The sequence below is a fragment of the Cricetulus griseus genome, chromosome 4, assembly GCF_003668045.3.
Source record: "Cricetulus griseus strain 17A/GY chromosome 4, alternate assembly CriGri-PICRH-1.0, whole genome shotgun sequence".
In the NCBI taxonomy this organism is placed as follows: Eukaryota; Metazoa; Chordata; class Mammalia; order Rodentia; family Cricetidae; genus Cricetulus; species Cricetulus griseus.
Genome location: NC_048597.1, coordinates 150998496 through 151020571, shown reverse-complemented (window position 1 = coordinate 151020571; position 22076 = coordinate 150998496). Strand labels below are relative to the sequence as shown.

The 22076-nt window shown below is 35.5% G+C and overlaps 2 pseudogenes; both read left to right on the top strand.

The window, feature by feature from the left end:
* Positions 1-12750: 12750 nt before the first annotated feature.
* Positions 12751-14252, top strand: LOC113835297 (annotated as a pseudogene).
* Positions 14253-17273: 3021 nt separating this feature from the next.
* On the top strand, positions 17274-18208 carry LOC100771523 (annotated as a pseudogene).
* Positions 18209-22076: the final 3868 nt, after the last annotated feature.

Below are 22076 nucleotides of genomic sequence, written 5' to 3'. Positions count from 1 at the left end.
ACTCTACCATTGGCTCCTCGAATGATCTCTGCAAAATTGTCAGCAATTTCTCAAGTCTCACATCCTCTATATCTTTGGACAGCCTAGGATCAGATGAAACTCTGGCCAATGATTGTCAAGGTAAAGGCATTTAATAAAAGTTCATTTAGAAGGGTGTGGTGGTGTATGCATTTGGGAGTCAGAAACAGACAGATCTTTCTGTGAGTTCAAGGCCAGCCTGGTTTACATGGCAAATTCCAGGCCAACCAGGGCTAAAAAGTGGGATTTTGTCTCCCTTCCCTCCAAATAAACCCCTCCCCCCACAAAAACTAAACATTGAACATAAAGTTCTGGACTATTATGAGAAGGTAGTTCCTGGCCTCACAGAGGTTCTGGTCCCAGTTGGAGAAACAAGATTACTGGAAAAATCAGATCAAAGATTGATGGATGAATTGATGTAAAAGGGTTGGAATTTGTATTGAGATGGTGGACTCCCTTTTATCCTGTTAAGAAAAGGCTAGGATTTTAGATGGAGCATATTTGACAGCAAGTGAACTGCAGCTGAAGCTGGGGATGAGTACATGGTTGCTAGTCACTAAACAAGGACTGAATTCTGTCCATAACTTGTCAGTCTCTCCTGTGTTCCTTTAAGTACCTGATCTTCCCCAGACTAAGAAGGGTTGGTGAGTAGCCTCTTGACATTTTGTCTGGACTTTTCTATGATTCCTGACTTTGGTGGAGCCTGGTCCACATAGTGAGATCACTAGTCCTTGTCCCCCTTTTCCAGTTAAGGCAAACAGATTTCCATAGGTCTGTCTCCTTATACCTTTTATTTTTCTTCTCCTCCTATTGAGCATGTTAGTCTGAGGAGGTCAAAACAAGGTTTTAGCTAATTTTCCTTCTTAGATAATGTATGATTAGTGTATAAGGTAGTAAGTTCTGTTCCTGTCAACAGGGGGCTGATTGGCTTTGAGATAGGCAGCAAGCCTGCTTTTCTTCTATTATAACACAAATACCACTTAATGTAGGTGTTCTGGTTGTTTTTTTGTTTGTCTTGTATTTTTTGGGGGGAGGTGTCTGTGCTTTGAGATAAGCTAAGGTTATCTGGAACGAGGAAATATCAGTTGAAAATTCCTCTGTAAGATTGACCTTTAGGCAAGTCTTGTTTTCTTGATTAGTGTTAGATGTAGGAGGGCCCAGCCCACTATGTATGGTACCACCCCTGAACTGGTGATCCTAGTGGTATAAGAAAGCAGGTTGAACAAACCATATGGAGCAAGTCAGTAAGCAAAGTGTGGCTTCTGTTTCAGTTTCTTCCTCCAGGTTCTGACTTCCTTTGGTGATAGACCTGAGAGTTGCTTTTGGTCATAGTGTTGTATCACGGCAGTAGAAACATAACTAAGGAAGGTTCTTCTTTTGTGTGGCTATGTACATGTGGGTGTGTGCATGTTGGTTTGTTTGTGTGTGTAGATCAGAAGTTGACACAGTATGTCTTCGTCACTTGCTCTCTGCTTTATTTTTTTTGAGACAAAGTCTCAGTGGACTTGGAACTCACTGTTTTGGCTAGCCTGGCTGAACATTGAACCCCAAGGATCCTTTTATCTCTGCCTCTGAAACACTGATATTACAAGTGTGTCCTACTGTGCTCCACTGTTTACATGGATGTTGGGGATCAAATATAGGTCCTTGTGCTTGTATACCTCCCTAACCCCAGTGAAGCTGTCTTTGATGGGAAGATTACTTTTTTATTTTTGGCAAGGAACTTCATTGTGAAGCTTCAGTTTCCATGTCTATGTCAGATGTTGCTATAGCATCATAGAAATGAGAAAGCAAGGACCCAGAGTCGGAAGGATTTCCCTTGCTGATCTCTTTCTGTCCTTCCTGGACTCCACTTACTATGCTGTCTATGTGTGACCCCTATACGTCTTGCTTTGCTTTTATGTTTCCAAAATCTGTACTAGTGCTCAAAATGACATGTGCTATAAAAATGGAACCCTGGACTCTGTAACATGTGTCATTGACAAGATTTGTGTGCCTATTACTGTCAGGCTGGGTGAACAGTGAGTTGGTGAGAGGGCACAGGAAGGGAGCATATGAAAACATTTAAAAACCTATTGTGTCTTGGATGGGAGAGAGAAAAAAAATCCTTTCAGTGTGGTTGCTGGGTGTGGCTGTAAAATCTTGAAAGTGGAGGGGATAAAAATAGTTGCTGGTTAGGACTCTGTGACTGCTTGCTGCTTGAACTCAGCTGCTAAATGACATCCCAGTTCTGAATATCTTTGCCCCAAATGTAAGTGAACCCACATTTGCAAACAAGCAATCAAAGCTAAAGCTTAAATCGCACACATCAAACTGGGAACAGTAATAGTGGGACACAATACCCTCACTATATGGAGGGTTTCCTAATATCATTGTCTCTGTCTTGAATTCCAGAACATCTGCACCTAGGCTTTGAACTACCTCTTGTGATTGCTACCCTTTATGTGAAGTGTTTGATTCTTATGTGAGTTCTTCCTGAAAGATTCAGAGCCTCTGCAAACATAGCTATGAGAGGAATTGGATAATCAAGATGTCTGATTGCTGAGAATTGCATGGACAGATGACGATTCCTTCAAATATCCCCAGATATGAAATTTTGGTATGTGCAAATTGAATTGCTAAGAGGTGTAAATTGTGTAACAACTTTGTATAAACGGTGTTTATGAAGCAACCAGCAGTCAGTTCACCAGAAGATGATTCTCCTGCTACATTGCAAAGCAAAAATTCAAACTGTGGTGACTAAAATTCTTCCAAGGACCCACACAAAACAAAATACTGACACCCCCACTCTCACCAATGGACAGTCCATCTTGAAAAAATATACAGATATATAATAGAGCTAACAGATATTATTAATCAAATAGGCCTAAGAGATATTGACAGAACATTTTACCAGAACACAAAATAATATACCTTGTTCTTAACACCTCACAGAACTTTCTCCAAAATTGACCATATACTACATCACAGAGAAAAGTCAAAACAAATACAATAAATTTGAAATAACACTCTGTATACTATCAAACAACCATAGAAAAAAAGCTGTATTTTAACAGAAACAGAAACAACAGAAAGTCTAGAAACTTATGGAAACTCTAAATGATCATTGAGTAAAAGAAAGAAATTAAAGACTTCCTAGAATTCAATGAAAATGATTACACAGCATATCCAAACTTATGGGACACAATTTAAGTAGTGCTATGAGGAAAGTAACTTCATAGAGAAACTAGAGATATATCAAGCTAGCAGTATAACTACACATGAAAACTCTATAACAAAAAGAAGCAAAGACACCCAAGAGGAGTAAATGGCAGGAAATAATCAAAATAGGGTTTGAAATCAACAAAACAGGAACAAAGAGAACACAGCAAAGAATCAGTGACACCAAGAGATGTAAACAAAAGGAACTTTCTAAGGCATCACTATCCCTGAATTCAAGCTCTATTAGAGGGCTATATTATTGAAAACAGCTTGGTATTGGCATAGACACAGACAAGTGGACTGATGTAATCAAATCAAACATGCTGATATTAACCTACACATCTATGAACACCTGATTTTTGGCAAAGACACTAAAATTATAAAACAGAAAAAGAAAGCATCTTCTGCAATTGGAGCTTGCATATGCAGATGTCAACATGCAGAAGAATGCAAATATGTCCATATCTATACCCAGGCACAAAACTCATGTCTAAATGGATAAAAGACATCAACACAAATCTAGCCACACTAAACCTCATAGGAAAGAAAGTGGGAAGTGGCCTTGAATTCATGGACATAGGAGACCACTTCCTAAATATAACACAAGCAGCACAAAAACTGAGAGCAACAATTAATAAATGGCACCTCCTGTAAAAGGAGAAACTTCGGTTAGGCAAAGGACACTATCAATAATACAAAATGGCAGTCTACAGAATGGGAGGATAATCTTACCAACCCCACTTCTGACAGAAGACTGATCTCCAAAATATATAAAGAACTCAAGAAACTAAATATCAAAATACCAAATAATCCAATGAACAATGGGGTACAGATCTAAACATAGAATTCTCAATAGAAGAATCTCAAATTGCTGAAAGACACTTAAGGAATGTTTAACTTCCTTATCCATTAGGGAAATAAAAATTAAAATGACTCTAAAGTACCATCTTACACTATTCAGAATGGCCAAGGGGAGGGAGAGGGAACTGGGATTGACATGTAAAACAATCTTGTTTCTCATTTAAATAAAAAGTGGAAAAATTAAAAACATATATTCTCAATAATAAAACCTACCAAAGATAAATCAAGATCAGATGATCAGTTACATAGACCTATAAACCTTAAGGAAGTAGAAGTAGTCATTAAAATTCTTCCCACCCAGTCCCTCCCTATCACCCTTACAAAAAAGATCCATGGGCAAGAAGGTTTTATTGCAGAATTCTATCAGACTTTCAAAGACTAGCTATAATTAATACTCATCAAACTGTTTTACAAAATGCAAGGAACACCCATCAATTCATTTTATGGCACTGTAATTGTCTGGATGTACAACCCACACAGATAGAACATAGAAAGATAATTACATACCAATTTCCCGTATAAAATTGATTCAGAAGTACTCCATTAAATACTTAAAGACCAAATCTGTGAACATCTATAAAAGATCATCTACCATGACCAAGTGGGCTTCATCCCCGAGATACAGGGATGGTTAAGCACACATAAATATGCCAATGCAATCCACCATATAACCCAACTAAAAGAAAACCACATGATCATTTCACTAAATACTGAAAAAGCCTTTGACAAAATCCAGTACACCTTTGTGAAAAGGCTTAGAGAGGTCAGGGATATAAGCAACATACCTAAATATAATAAAGGCAAATTACAGCAATCTTATAGTCAACATCAAATTAAATGGGGAGAAACTAAAAACAATTCCACTAAAATCAGCAACAAGACAAGATTGGCCACCTTCTCCATATGTATTCAAGATACTACTTGAAATTCTACATAGAGCAATAAGACAACTAAGTAGGCCAAAGTATTACAAATTGAAAGGAAGAAGTCAAAGTATCACTATTTGTGGAACATATGAATTTAATATATATTATATATTAAAATTCTATATGATTATACCAACACCTGATAAACACCTTTAGTAAAATGGATGGATATAAGATTAACTCACAAAATTACTAGCATTCATATTCAGAAATCACAAGTAGGCTGAGAAAGAAATCATGGAAACAACATCTTTCTCAAAAGTGATAAATAATGTAAAATATACTGGGGTAACTAACCAAGCAAATGAAAGACCTTTATGTCAAGAACTTCATCTTTGAAGAAAGAAATTGAAGAAGATATCAGAAGATGGAAATATTTCCCATGATCATGGATCAGTAGGATTAACATAGTAAAGATGCCTATTTTAACAAAAGCAATCTATATACTCAATGCAATCCCATCAAAATTCCAACACAATTCTTTTGGTTGTTGTTGTTTTTCAAGACAGTTTCTCTGTGTAACAGTCCTAGCAGAGATTTGCCTGTCTCAACCTCCCAAGTGCTGGGATTAAAGGCTTTTGCTACCACAGCCTGGCTCAACACAATTCTTTACAGACATTGAAAGAATAGTACTCAACTTAATATGGAAAAAACAAAAAAATTCAAAATAGTTAAATCAAACCTGTACATACAATAACTCCAGGATGTATCCACATGCCTGATTTCAAGCACTACTACAGAGGTATAGAAACCAAAACTACATGACATTGTAATAAAAACAGACATATTGATCAATGGAATCTCTCTGAAGGGAAAATTGTAAATCCACACACCTAGGGAAGCCTGATTTTGAAAAAGAAAACAGAAACGTACAATGGAAAAAAGAAAGCATCTTCAACAAATAGTGTTGATCTAAGTGAGTGCCCCCAGGTAGAAGAATGCAAATAGATCCATAACCATCATCCTGCTCAAAACTTAAGTCAAAGTGAATCACAGACATCAACATAAACTGAGATATGCTGAACCTGATAGAAGAGAAAGTGGGTAATAGCGTTGAAAACACTAGCATAGGGGACAATTTCATGAATGAATAGGACAAATATGGTATATACTCACTTATAAGTGGACATTAGTGTAAAGGATAATGATATGTTGAATATTATTTTAAGATGTCTTACATTTGATTACAATGTGAAACATTTGTTTAATAGTGCAAAGTTGTGTTGCATTCTTTTATCTTGCATTTGTTTAACTTGAGGAATCTGTGGTACTTTGCCTGACTAACACACCTGATTGGTCTAATAAAAAGCTGAATGGCCAATAGTAAATCAGGAGAAAGGATAGACAGAGCTACCAGGCAGAGAGAATAAATAGGAAGAGAAATCAGGAATCAAAAAGAATGAGAAAAGAAGGAGGAGGATACCAGTGTTCAGTGACCCAGCTACACAGCAAGCTGTGGAGGTAGAAATAATACAAGGCTTACAGAAATAGAGAAATTAAAAACCCAGAGGCAAAAGGTAGATGGGATAATTTAAGTTAAGAAACATTAGTTAGAAACAAGCCAAGCTCAGGCCAGGTATTCATATAAAACATCAAGCCTCCATGTACATCTATTTGGGAGTTATGTGGCAGCCCCAAAATAATAAAGAGTAATAAAACAACCAAAAAGATTTTGTTGTATAGTGTGAGGCTGGAATTTTCATAGTGCCTGAAAAGGCTTAAAAAACAAAACAAAACAAAAACAGATAATGCTTCTTTAAGAAATTCTGCCATAGAGAAATAGCCTTTTTCAAGCTAAATTTAAAGAAAAAGCTAAGTAAAAATTTCCTGAAGCAGTGCAAACATCAGCTCTAGGAAAGTTGAATGCAGTTCCTGGTCATGCACCACCAACCTGTGCCTGAGCTTTAGGCTTGACTTTCATGACCAGAGAAGTGGGTGGAGCCAGCTCACAGAGCACTGTGCAGTACCCAGTTGTAGCTTAACAGTTTAAAGTTTGCTCACTCAGTCAAAGAAGACTAGAGATATGCATGCAGTAAAAGAGGTCCAGAAGGGGAAAATAGTTTCCAGTGTGTTTTACAATGTGTGTAGACTTAAGAAAGAAAATAAAATGTTATGGAGAGTCATAGGAAGAAATAATTTAAAAATAACAAAGTCCTTAAAGAGAGAAGGAAAATAATACAAAAATAGTAAGCTATGTAGCAATGGAAAATGTGCAGGAAGTCTCAATCCTATATAATATTTTGTTGATATTGACATTTTTGTTTGCTGATAAGCAAAGGACAGCTGCTAAGAGACTGAAATTGAAAGAGAGCTGATGAAATAAGGCAGCCTATATACTTTAGGAATGTCTTCACTTTAAAATGGAAGTAAAAATGTGTTTATAAATGGGAAACTAAAAGATGCAATGCTGTGGAGAAGAGGTTTTGCTTTTGTTCTCAGAGGAAATGAAAGGCTGTGGTTTCATTCCAGGTTAATATGGTTTGATCTGTGAAGACCTCCTGAATCTTGACAGGTGATATATGTCAACAAAGGTAACTGCTGATCTTCCCAAAACTTGGCCATTATCTTAATTTTTCCAGGGACCCTAAAGATGCCTTCACACACAGAACACAGGAAGCAGTTTGGAGAACATGATACCCACATTCCCAAGAGGGGTGTGGAAGGTTATTGGTTATTTGGTGGGACTTGGTTGCTTTTCATCATTTAGGGGAATATATGGATATAGGATAAAAAGACAGCTATCAATCTCATATATTTTACATTGGCATGGATTTTAGTATATTGTTATAAATTTAAAGTTAATTTTGTTATACTGTATATGTTTCTACTCTTTTGGGGTATTATGCTTATGCAGTTCATATAAAAATGCAATATGTAAATAAGAAATGAGGTTAGTAGTTAATATATAATTGTTACGATAAATCTTCCTGCCAAAAGCCACCCGAACCCTACCGCCATGTAGGGCTGTCTCTGCCAGCCACCTGAGTTCTCCCTGCTGCGTGGATGGACAAAATAATACACAGACTTCTATTAGGTACAAATGCTGCTTGGCCAATGACTAGGATTCTCATCTGTTAGCTCAGTCTTAATTATCATAAATCTGTATATTTTATAAGACTTATCTTATCGGACACCTGCCATTGGTGTCCTCCCTTGCTGGTTGTTCACATCACGCCACTGGAGCAGGAGCTAAGGGGAAAAGGGTGTACTTCCTGGTTGTCCTTCCTTAAATGCGAGTCTCCCTGCTATGTCACTTCCTGCCTGGATCACTACTTCTCTACTACTTTTCCTCTTTGACTCCTAGTCCCGCCTAACTTGCTGTATCATTGGCCAAACAGTACTTTATTTCTCATCCAGTAAGACAAACACATACACAGAAGCATTTCCCCATCATATAATAATAAAAATTGTAGTCGTATTAGGAATGTTTTAAGGATAAATGCATGTATTTTAGACAAATAGAAGATTTTTCAAACACTTAAAAGACCTACAGAATATGACATCTGAAACATTTAATAACCTAAGGTTTTCAGTACAATGAGACACACCTGGCAGCACAAATTTACTTCATAAAAACATGATGGGAATCAAAGTAATTCCATAGGAATTTGCTTTCATTGTAGCAAGGTTAGCTATTTGGACAAGAAACTGCTTTTGCCTAACTTCTTGACTGTATGCTGTATAAACTGGATGTGCAGGACCCACCAGAAACTGACTGATGAACTTTGTCAAAATAAGGTGGGATGATCCTTAAGGGTTCTGCTTCACAGAAGAGTCTGCCAGACACTGTGCAGGACACAGGAAAGCAACTGATGAACTTTGGCAATACAAGGCAGGACAGAATTTTGTTACAGGCAGAGAGAGTAAATAGGAAGAGAAATCCTTCTAAAGCCTCCATATACCCATTCTTTTTTCCCATCCCTGCCCTCTCCTTTTCATATACCTGCTTGTATATATGAGCCTGTCTTTTTTATAATTCCCAGAAAGAGTTCATTGACAAGCCCACCCTCCTAATGTCGACCAGCATCATAATAGCTGTGTGCCATCAGGAACTTCCTAAACAACATATATAACCATATGTGATGTTTGCCTAGCATACTGAAGAACTGGTATGCTACATTTATCATGCTTTGTTGATGACCTCTAGATAATTGTGTGCTTAACACTTTTAAAATCTGTTTTTATATCAGTCCATATTAATATACTCAGAAAACTCTTTGAATCATTACAATTCATTACTATTTATGAGAATATCATATTAATTTAAGTTTTAACTACATTTAGATTGTAATTAAATTAGACTTTCCCTTCCCTTACATCCTCAAAACCCACCAAGATACTCCTCATACTCTTTCCAAATTCATGACATTATTCATTAATTGTTTAATAAACAGTTGTCCATTCATTTTATTCATTAATTTCATTAATTTTTCATGAATTGCATGCATATAATTTATACATTTATATCACTAAATATCAGTCATTTTTAGATGGAATAAATCAAGTTAAGTATATAGTGCTATTTTTAAGACAGAAGTATGAGATAAGAACTCAAAACTTTACACTTTATTACAAATATTGTGATACCCTCTGAGTTCATGTCACTGTAACATACAATGCTCAATAATCACCTATAACATTCAAATCTTCAATTAGATAAGTAACTAAAATTGGATTATTTCAGGTATCCTATTTTACTAGAGAATATCACATGGTAGAAAAAATTCTATATATATTATAATAGCTGAATAATTATGCTGCTTTCTTTTCCTAAAAACTCAACTTCACTACAAAGAAGTCATGATGATTGAAAAAGCATTTTAAATTGCCTACTTTTTCTCTATAAATTAAGAATTGTATGTTAAGGATTATGGCTTTTTTTAACCATGTATTATGTAGAAAGAGTCATTGTAGTAAACCCAAAGGTTTTCAGTCAAAATAGAATAGTTTTTGCTTGTTTGTTTTTTGCAGTGATAGAAATGCCTTATTATTTAAATAAATCATAATATTTGCTATAAATACAGAGGCATACAGCAGGCATAATTTTTGTGGAAATGACTGTGGAGGTTGTCAAAATAATGGATGGTGATGGAAACTCTTATGTGCTCATCATTACTACTTGGTTGGAGTTTTAATTGTATCACACACATAAACAAGTGAAACTGATATATTAAACATTATCCTGTCTCAAATGTACAATTGATTGATATTTAGTGTGCCCACAATCTTCATTAACCACCTCTGCATTCTAATTGTTGGTTATTCTCATCACCATTTCATGTAAAGCCCTGGCATCATTACCAGTGATAACTAGGACTTAATTTCCCTTAGCACCTTGAAGGCAGTAGTTGTTCTGTTTCTATGAATTTGCCTATTAGATATGCTTTATATCATTGGATCCTGCAACATGTGTCACTTTCTGTATAATTTGTTTTCCTTGGCATGAATAAATTTTTATTTTTTATTTTAGAAGCACTCTTATTTACATGTCAATCCCCCATGCCCTCCATCTTCCATCCTCCAGTGCTCCCTATCCATGCACCAACCCTCCCAACAAACCCTTCTTGTTTCTGCTTTGTTCAGCTACTTGATGAATCCTCTAGGACTGGCAAGCAAGGTAGACATCAGTCCCATTATAGGGGAAGGGCATCAAAGGCAGCATCTCCACTACTGCTTAGATTCTTAGTCGGGGTCATCCCCATAGATCCCCTAACATTTCACCTTTGCTAGACCTCTCTCCAAATCTATACTGGCTCACTATATCAAGGCATCTCTTTTCTTGTCCTCCCCCATTCTTCCCTTGTCTCAGTCCTTCTGTTCTCCTCCCCCGTCCCTTTCTCCCCTACCCACCTCCCTCCTCTCTTCCCACCGTGCTCCCCATTTGCTCAGGAGTACTTTCCCCCTCCCCTTCTTCAGGGGATCATATATTCTTTTCTTGGGGTCCCCTTGGTTTCCTAGTTTCTCTGGTGGTGTGGATTGTATAGGCTGGTAGTCCTTTGCTCTATGTCTAATATTTGTACCTGAGTGAGTACAAACCATGCTTGTCTTCTGTGATTAGGTAACCTCACTCCTGATGTTTTCTTCCAGTTCCATCCATTTGTCTGCAAATTTCAAGATTTCATTTTTTCTGGTGAGTAATACACCATTGTGTAAATATACCACATTTTCTCCATCCATTCTTCAGTTGAGGGGCATCTTAGTTGCTTCCAGGTTCTGGCTATTATAAACAATGCTTTTTTTCAGGCTGTAGCATATCCCTGTGCTTCTTTTCTCATTGTAGCATAGTAAGCCATTATAGCAATATGTGTATTTGCCAATGCATGGAAAACTACTGTGTTTCTTCTTCTCTGACCATTCCTTTACAGGGTTTCCTTGTGTGTGTGTGTGTGTGTGTGTGTGTGTGTGTGTGTGTGTGTGTGTGTGTGTGTTTGGGTGTTCATGTGCTTGTGTTTCTACATGTCTTTCATTCTTGTGCAAATGTACCTAGCATAAAATTACTTCGGTGAATCGATTTTTTCAATTTTAAACAACTGTCAAACCATTTTGCTAAAAATTCTTTACTATGAGTTTCCCAATTCCACCTGATACATCTATAACATTTATGGTCCAGAGAACATTGAAGAAGGAGGGAAAGCAACAGTGTAATATCCAGGGGACAAGGATGTTGGCTGTAGGAAAATCTCTTCTATATTTGAGAGGGAAGCTGCACATTTGAAATCTCAACACTATGTGACCTAAATTGAAATTGCACAGTGACAATTTCAGTTGACATGCTGACATGGATGAGGGAAATGTCATGAGGACTCATGCCTAGATGAAAAGCTACAGATAATTAGTGTCTGAAACATGGAGAATTAGGATCCTTGAATGGTGAGCCACCTTATAGTTTATCCACTGAAAAATGATCTGCTGTAAACATGTATGCATATTATATTAAATTGATCCAGCAACTAGCATTTTACACATACATAAATGCACACACACATGCACACATATAAATGCATATGTATTTGTGTTTGTCTTTGTCCACAATAATTTTAAAAAGGGCATTAATTTTAGAAAAAGTGGGGAACTAGAGTAGGAATTTGTGTTTGGAGAGGGATGACAGGAAATGGTGCAAATAGATTTCTATTATATGAAATTCTCAAAAAAGAAATTTGATAGAATACATAATAGAAAAATTAAAAAAGATAATGAAAAACAGAAAAAAATAGGAAAAATAAGGGTAACCTACTGTCTCTAGGCTTTCCAATGTATTCTGTCAGGTCCTCACTGGCAAAATTAAAAAAAAAAACTAAAGGAAGTAAAGGAGATACATAAGAATTAAATTTTATTTTTCTTTCTAGACAATAAGGTATTATAAATAAAAGATCATAATCAAACCACCAGAAAATTTCTACATTTGATGAACCATATAACCATTGTGTCAGGATACAAAATTAATTAACCAAAATCCTAACACTTTCTATAGATCAATAGCAAACACATTGAAAAAGAAATTATGTAAAGAAACCCACTTACCACAACCTCAAAAAAATATGAAGAAAAGAAAGAAAGAAATCAAACAACAATCCCCACCACTGAAAGTGAGATTTCTATAGCAAAATATTTAAATCTAGATTAAATAAATGAAAGAAAGCTTTACAAGTTGCAAGACACTCGGTGGTCATGAACTGCAAAGTTCATTTTGTGAAAGAACATCCTACTGAAAACCATTTACACATTCAATGTAGTGCCAATCACCATGACATTTGTCACAGAAATAGAGAAACAATTTTACAGTTCACCAAGAAGAATAAAGTATCCAAGGTAGCGAAAGCAATCCTGAATGAAAAAAGAATACTACTACAATAAATACCATGCCTGGTTTTAAGTTATACCACAGATCCACAGAAAAAAGATAGCTTTCATTGTTTATGTAAATCGTGTGATATTTCAATAAAGCAATTGTGAAAATCTTGTATTCTATTCTTATCTTATTATTTACTTCTAAGAAATATATTTAGCAGATTCTGGATTTTCTATAGACCCAATGATATTTATTGATTTATTCATAAGTAAAGATAGTTTTCCTTTTTGCTTTTTACTGTAATGTCTTTAAATTTCATTTAGCTTTTTGATTGCCCAGCTTAATATTCTAGGGTACTAGAACTATAGTGATAAGAAGAAAATCGTCATATTGATTATCTTAAGTGGAAAGTATTACTTTGTGGATACTGTTAACATTTTAACAACAAAAACAACAAAACATTTTTGCTTTAGTAGAGACAGTATTATGAACAAGTCAAGAGTTATTATTAGAATACTAAATCAGAGGTTGTGAGGGACTGGGTAGAATTGATAACAACTCTTAAAGCATAAGTAAAATTAATGTAAACTACTATGTGATGGTTTGTTTTGTTGATTCATCTTTTCTAGTACTACCTATTCATGACCTCTTTGCTATTGATCCATATCTTACTAGCAGTCTAGATGACTGGATTGATGGCAAAATAAGGCATATCTCAGTTATGCTTCTGTGCTTTTTGCTGTTGCAGAATGTTATTTGCTGGGGACAATGTCATATGACTACTGTGTTCATATCTGTAGTCATTTGGTTTACAATTCAAGTCTGTTCTTAAATTGTAACTAAAATATATGGTATGGGCTTACTCAGTACCACAGCTCATACTGTAATCCTGCTAAGATTGCTTTTCTGTAAGGCTGATATAATAAACCATTACTCTGTGATCTTTTGATGTTACTATAGATTTTTTGCTGTAGTATTTTCATCAAAGGTTATCAGCACTGTCCAGTGCAAGTAATATCATTGTCCCATATCTGATCTTTCTTAGCTCTCTCATCATCATCATTGTCTGCATCCTCCACAGTCTTCTACTAAGAACATATCCAAAGCCTCAAGAACCTGCATTTCTCACATTTTTGCTGTTGCTTTATTTTGTGTTGTTAGCATTCATGGGTCTACAATCATCCCCAGTGATATCTATAGACCAAGGGAAAGTGTTATCTCTGTTTTATAAATGGGTTGTGCCTATGCTGAATTCCACAATCCACAGCCTGAGAAACATGATGTCAATGTTGTTCACCAAAACTTACTACAGTGTTTCCTCTAAAGGAAGAAAACTGTCCTCTGTCTTTTATATCATGTTTTGGCCCATGCAGAGCCCAATGGCCTATAGTCTGGGAAATTTGCCACAAAAAAAGTTGCTGGAAAAAGGAAATATCTATCTTCTGATCAAAGAGTAATTTTTTGAAGTATGCAGAGAGACTATAAGTAAAAATATCACTAGTCATGAAATTATGACTAGTATATAGTCATTCGAAAGCCATGAGATACATGAAGATGAGTATTTTTAGATTAACACCTGGAAATCACTCTTGTCTGGGATGTGCCAGAGTCCATTCACCCATGGTTATTTTTATCATCTCTTAAAATTCTTCAGAATGCTCGTAATAGGTGGTTGTATTTAAGTAATATTCCTTGATAGTTTTAGACATTGCACAAGAATTAACAAGTGTGCATTTTGATTTGGTTGTCTTAATATTTTATTTAGCTGGAGTTCTTTACAACTTGCCTTAACAAACAAACCTCTACATTGACTTAACTAAGCAATCAGAACATAGAATTTTCACCCTATTATACCTAAGTATGTAGAGCTATATAAGGTAATGTGGAATCACAGGATGAGCTATAAGATAATTATTATCCACAAGAAGTTAAGGATATTTTGAAGGGCATTAAAATGAATAACCAGGCATGAATCCACTGTTCATATTTGCTGGTGATCCAACATGGCTGCGTATGTATACGAATATTTAGCTACTCTCTTTTGCTTTTCCCTATTTCATGAGAAGTCTATCTCTTTTTATGAAGCAGAGAGCATACTGAATGCCTTTACTCTCTTTTACCAATTAACTCCTTATTGTTATTCTTCCAAACAGGAAGGAGTTTAAATATCTTACTGCTCTTGGGATGAAATCAGTTTCTTTAGTAAGATTCTGTTGTTCATGATGGCATCTGCTTTAATCAGCACCCTATCCTCACTTCTCCTCTTAGTTTTCCCTGATTAGTCTTATTTGACACTTCTTGGGGATTTGTTTAAAATATTTAATTATTATAGCTTGGGTGGGCAGAAAACTGTTTTTATTCAATTCTAAGTAAATTTCCAAATATAATGATTTTGCAACTATCTGAGTACATTTGGGAGATATCAGTGAAAGTAAAAAGTTCAAGTTTAGTTGCTTACCTTGCTCATTATTAAGTTTTCCTTTTGAGGAAATTTTTCTAAATATTTTTAGAAAATTCCTTTAGTGTATATCATTTAATTTCCAGGAATATTTCAGTGATTCTTAGACACATTTATGAAGTCTATACTTAAAAAAAGCTAGGAATCCTACTGCTGACTACATTCCACACTTGAGTACCACTGGGGAATACAGATTAATTCTGCTTCTTGATTTCCCTAGAGGTGAAACTTGAGTGATGAGACTCTAGAAGGAGATAATTCCCTCTATTCTTTTCATGACCAATCTCTTGTTATCTGTCCCCAACATATAAAATATTTATAAAACCTGACATTGTGTAATAGGATAAAAAACAAACTTGAGAAACATCATTGAGGAATAGTGGCTGAACAGATAATTCTGTATACTCTGCCACTCACATACTCAAGGATACTTTTATTCATAGGGTAAAGGTGGATAAGAGCAGCCCACTCCCACTGCCTGTGAAGGAGGAGATGTATATACAGTTATAAGTCCTTGGCTGCCAAAAATCTTAGACACTCTAAGTGTGTTCTATGTTCTCTTGTTTGTAGACATGTTTGAAATTTGTATCTCAAGACTTGTTTTCAGTCCAAGATCCTCCTTTCCATTTAAAAATAGGATTTATGGTACTGTTTTATTAATGTTTGTTTTAATTTAAAATTATTGTGGGAATTTAACACATGAAAATTGTACTTACATTACTTAAACATTCCCTCTCTGCTCTACTACTTCTGTACTCATTCCCAACTACTCTTAAACTAATATGTTCTCCCTTAATTGTTGTTCTATATATTTGAAAATTGAGATCTCTGTTGGTGAACTATTTATGAAGAATTAGGAGTTGTGACATTTTTGGGAGAGATATGGCCTTGTTGGAGGATGTCACTAGGGATGGACTTTGTAGTATTATTAGCCCATGCCTGATCTAGTCTCCTTCTCTCTGCCCCTTTCTGTGTATTAGAATGTTGTCCTCAGCTACTGCCCAATGACATGCCTGCCTGTCTGCCTGATGCCAAATTATGGACCATGAAGAGCATGGATTTATCCTCTGGGACTCTAGTCAAGCCACTAAGTAAATTCTTGGTTCTGTAACTTGTTTGATCATAATGTTTCTTCATACCAACATACCAGAAAACTGACTGTAACTAATTATCTATGTGTGTGGTCTTAAGAGATTTTCCTCATTTCTTTGATGCCATTTACCCTGAAAACAGTTCAGATTCAGACTTCTAAATTTGCACAGCTTCCATTAGCATTTTCCAATTCTCTACTAAATAAAATCACAATAAGCATTTCTGTGTACACTAATTTAAACAAAGTATGGTTGTTTATAGTTATTTCAAAGCTACTTACTAAGTTAAGGGTAGAATGATTTTTAATTTGTATCTTCCAGTCATGGCATTAATTAAACCAGATGTAACTTAATGTGGCAGAAAATGTGGTTTATGGCTTATAAACCTACTAACATTTTAGGTCATTTGTTCAGATTGATTTTCCTAGGCAAATATCTGGATTAAAGTAAAGATGTAGATAATTATCTTGTTCATATTTTTAATGTAAATGTTTTATTGTTTACAATTAACTAGAGTTTGGCTATGGATCTCTTGAATATAGTGTTTTTTCTTTACAATGTGTAAAACATTTTCCACCAAAAGAGTGGTGCTATTATTAAGACATGAGAAATTCTTGAAACACTCAATAAGGGATGCTAGAATGGCTTGCATGTGGGAGTAAATAGGAACTAGTCCAAATAATTCATATGATAAAGTCACAGGTATGTAATCATCTGTAAGTTTATTACTTTGCATATCTCCCTTTCCAGGACTACTCTGTCTGCTTAGATAGAAAGAGGATGACAGAGGAATGGAATAAATGAAAATATTTGAATTCTGTTTCAAGACTCACTTAGTGATAGAAGAATAGATTTAAAAAGTCCCCTCACCACATAATCAAATGTTTTTAATATAAAAATTTCTTCTTACATAGAGTTTCCAGAAGAGAATGGAAGAAGTAAATCAAACCATGGTGACTGAGTTCATCCTAGCTGGGTTAACAGAGAATCCACAGCTCCAGTTGTCACTATTCCTCATCTTCCTAGGAGTCTATTTGTTACAGTTGTTGGAAACCTGGGCATGATCATGTTAATTCTGTTTAGTTCTCAGTTGCACACACCCATGTATTATTTACTCAGCAGCCTGTCTTTTATTGATTGTTGTCAGTCCACTGTCATTACACCTAAAATGCTGGTGAACTTTGTGACAGAGAAGAATGTCATCTCCTACCCAGAATGTATTGCTCAGTTCTACTTCTTCTGTGCATTTGCTGTTGCAGAATGTCACGTGTTAGCTGCAATGGCATATGACAGCTATGAGGCTATCTCTAACCCTTTGCTTTACAATGTAACTATGTCCTATCAAGTCTGTTTTTGGATGGTAGCTGGGGTGTATGGTCTGTGCTTACTGAGTGCCACAGTTCACACTGTCTTCCTGCTAAGATTGCTTTTCTGTAATGCTAATATAATAAATCATTACTTCTGTGATCTTTTTCCATTACTGGAGCTCTCTTGTTCTAGCACTTTTATCAATGAGGTACTAGCACTGCCCTTCTGTGTATTTAACATTGTTCTACCAGCTGTGACCATCCTTAGTTCTTACATCTTCATTATTGTCAGCATCCTCCACATTCAATTTGCTGGGGGCAGATATAAGGCCTTAAGCACCTGCAGCTCCCACACCTTGGCTGTTGATATCTTCTTTGGTTCTACAGGTTTCATGTACCTTCAGCCATCATCAGTCAGCTCCTTGGGTCAAAGTAAATTGTCATCTGTGTTTTAGACCATTGTTGTTCCTATGTTGAATCCCATGGTCTACAGTCTAAGAAACAAAGATGTCAAAATTGCCCTTACAAAGTTAATACAAAAGGTAAGTTTCAACTAAACAAAAAATAGTTTTCATTATCAAAAGAGCATAACTACTGAAATTTGTGGGTGGATATAGTCTACAAACTGGAATTAATAATGATAGCTATGGGGTATTATTGGTACATGATTATTTGTAAGAAATGTCCCAAAGGTAAAAGTGGATTCTCACCTTCATACCCATGGAGAAGTGCTACTTTCTTTTATACCAGACTTCATTCACAGATAGTAACCCATATAACCTGCTGGAAATTATACAGCCCTCTTTGTGGTTCGTTATATTTGCAAATATGAACCAAACCCTGCTTAGGGAAGTCTCACATCACTTATATTAAGTTGGGAATACATAAGTTTCTTCAATATGCCTCTGTTGTCTCAATGTTTTATAGATGACCTTCTTGATCAATTGGCAAATGATTCAAAAATACCCTTGCAATTCTGTAAGTTAAGCAATTGGAATAAAGTAAGTTACACAACAGGAATACTGTTTAACACTGATTATTGAGAAGACCACAGCACTATATTAGTATACACTTAGACAGAGGACAATTTTATCATACTCCCACCCACAAAGTATTTACACTGTCTTAACTAGATTGGCTATGGTAAACAGGAAGGGAGGAGTTATTCAATTTTATGGTTACCTGCACATTATTCTTAATACTACTGTATGAGTCCTCAATTTCCTCTAATTCTATACTCATATTACTTCTTTTTATCTTCCTTTTATTTGTTCTTTGTGTCCTTCATGTCATGTCATGCATCTTGATCCCAATCATTTCCTTTCCATATGTGTCTGCCCTATGCCTTTGAAGCCCTTCCTCTAGATAAAATTTAAGAGAAAGTAATGAAAGGAAATAAAGAAGAAAAGAAAAGGAGAAAATCTACATATTGAAAAATCAATATGTGGAGTGACATATTGAGTCATGAAATAAATCATTTTGTCCATTTATCTTTACTTGCAAAAATGGTATTGTTCATATTTCTTTTTAATGTAGAGTTATGGTATCTTTTAAAACCTTTCTGAGTTTCAAACTCCAAAGCTTTATTCTTTCACTGTACCATGTCTTGTATCATTATTAATATGGGAATAAGATAAAATTGACAATTTTTTCATGACTAAGGATCAGTCTAATTCATAAACTTATGATTAATTTGTATTGACAAATAGGGTGCAGACCAGGAGACCACCAACTATGGAATGTTCTTGCTTTTCTTTCCTTAATTAAGACTTTACATTTTTAAGGGAAAAATAGCATGTTTTACTCTTAATATGCTTGATATGCTTTTATCCAATTATATGATAAGAAAAAGCTTCAAAGACATGGCCAGAGATCCATTTGCTCTTTTGAGGTTCCCTCTTTGCAGGTGACTGTAGGCATGAGTCAAGTTGTCAGCTGAAGCCTACTTTATGAATGTATTACACAATGAGTGCATTGCTTTATTATATTGCTTTTAGAAAAATATTAAGATCAACAAGAAGCCACAAATTAAATTACATAATCCCACAATCAAAATCAGAATATTAAAAGTAATTTAGAAATGGGGCTAGAGAATGAGTTCATTTGCTAAAGTGCTTGCTTTACAAGCATCAAGATCCAAGTTTGATCTCATAAGTATATTTTAAAATGTAGTGGTAGTGACTGGCAATTGCAGCATGGCACTGGGAGATAAAGTCAGGTAAATTGCTAGGGCAATCTAGTCACCTAGACTAGCATACTTGGCTAACACCAGGCTAGTGAGAAACCTTGCATCAAAAAAAGTGGACAGCCTAGGGACACCACCAGAGTTTGTCCTTTGTCCTTCAAATGCTCATGTATATACATGCACACACAACTTCCTTAGATGCATACATTTACACAGACTAATAATTCTTCATATATCTATGCATGCCTATAATTCCACCTACTTGGGTAGGTGAGGCATGAGTCCTCAAATATACAAAGTACAGATTTAGATATGATATAACCAAAAGGAAATTGGTTTATTATTTTAAATTTTCAAGAAGTTTTTTTACAGGAAGATATAAGTGTCAGAATGTCTTCTGGCTTTTTACATAAGTTCCCACAATAATACTATAGTGTGTGCTCAGTATGGTGTGGTGTGGAACCAACAACATTTTCTAATAGTGTCTAAGAAATGTTGAATCTCAAATTCTACTCAGATTTCATTTGATAAATACTGCTTTTTAATACAGATGGTATTGCTAAATTAATGTTTTCAGACAATATAGAATTGTTTTGTGACTGAAAATGATTAACCGGCTGAGATGTGGCATTTCATTCTCTTTCAAGTGTTTTCTCCCTGAGACATGAAATCCTTGGAGATTGAAGCAACATGCTATTTAGAGTTGGCATATATATTTCTAAGGTACACCTTCAGAGTAGAACTTCTTAGGTGACTGTAAAAGATGAGACTTTGTAACTCTAGAGCTAAAGAAGCTCTTGGGGTTGTTAACCTATCATTAGATCAACTTCAAAAATATCTCTGAGACTGAGGACTAGGACCTGGTCTCACAGTACTGAGGGCTGCAGAATGCTGAGCACATCAGTGTTAGTTATTTTGAGAGTGGGAAGTAAAACAGGGTGCTGAGACTGTTGGAGAGAAAGAGGGTGAGTCATGAATCTAGAAGTACCACTGTGAATATACACTACTTATTACAGTCATTTATTGAATTATTCACACATTAATTTTTAAAGATTATATCATGCACCAACTACTTTCAGGTTCTGAAAGTACAGACTAAGTCCACTAACTGCATTCTGCTGTGGCTCATGGTGTAATAAAATGCTGGTTAGAAGTTAATTTTCTAATATTCAGTAGGAAGGTCCCATCGGTTGTGATGAATTGGATAATATTGTAGGATCTCTTCAAATTTAAAGGAGATTTAAAATGAGGGAAACCATTAACAGAAAATTAGGTAGACGAATTGAAATGATCTATCTGCATTCCTGACTGAACAAATTTTATTCCAAGTTTCCAATTTCTTTATTTCAATTAATAATAATGTAGTAAATGGCTTAAATTGCTTAAATGTCATACCCTAAATGAAGTTCTTTCCTTTTTGCATCTCTTAGCATACATTAAAATTCTAAGAAGTCACCTTTTTCCTTCTCTTAGCATATATTAAAATAAATCCCAAAGAAATCATCACATTACTTAAGAAAAACTATTTTCTGGATGAATTTTGTACTGTTGGTGTCCCTCTTTAAATGGGGCATTTACTATTGGCTTCACCACACAGAGGCCATGCATCCATGTGTAACAGAGCTTCCAAATTTAATGGCATTATCAGTACAACATAATGGGGTGAGTGGAAGAGAGCTGTTGGTGATTTGTCAGGAAAATGGGATTCAGTCTACCATAAGAACCAGCAATTAAACTCTTAGGCATATACCCAAATGGTGCACATTCATAAAACAAAACATCTATTCACTTATGTTTATAGCAGCATTATTTGTAAAGCCAGAAGCTGGAAGCAAACTTGATACCCCTCCACTGAAGAATGGATAAAAAGTGTGGTGCATTTACAAAATGGAGTATTATTCAGTGGAAAACAAAACAACAACAACAAAAAACCCAAGAACAATGGAATTTTGAAATTCCCAGGCAAATGGATAGAACTAGAAGAAACCATCCTGAGTGAGGTAACCTTGTCACAAAAAGACAAACACTAAATGTAGTCACTCATATACGGATTTAAGACATAGAGCAATGGATTGCCTTCCTACAATCCACACCATCCGAGAAGCTAGGAAACAAGGAGGACCCTAAGAGAGACATACATGGTCCCCCAGAGAAGAGGAAAGGAAGAAGATCTCCTAGATAATTGGGAGCATGGGGGAGGGGAGAGGGAGTTAGGAGAAAGAGAAGGAGAGAAGTAGAGG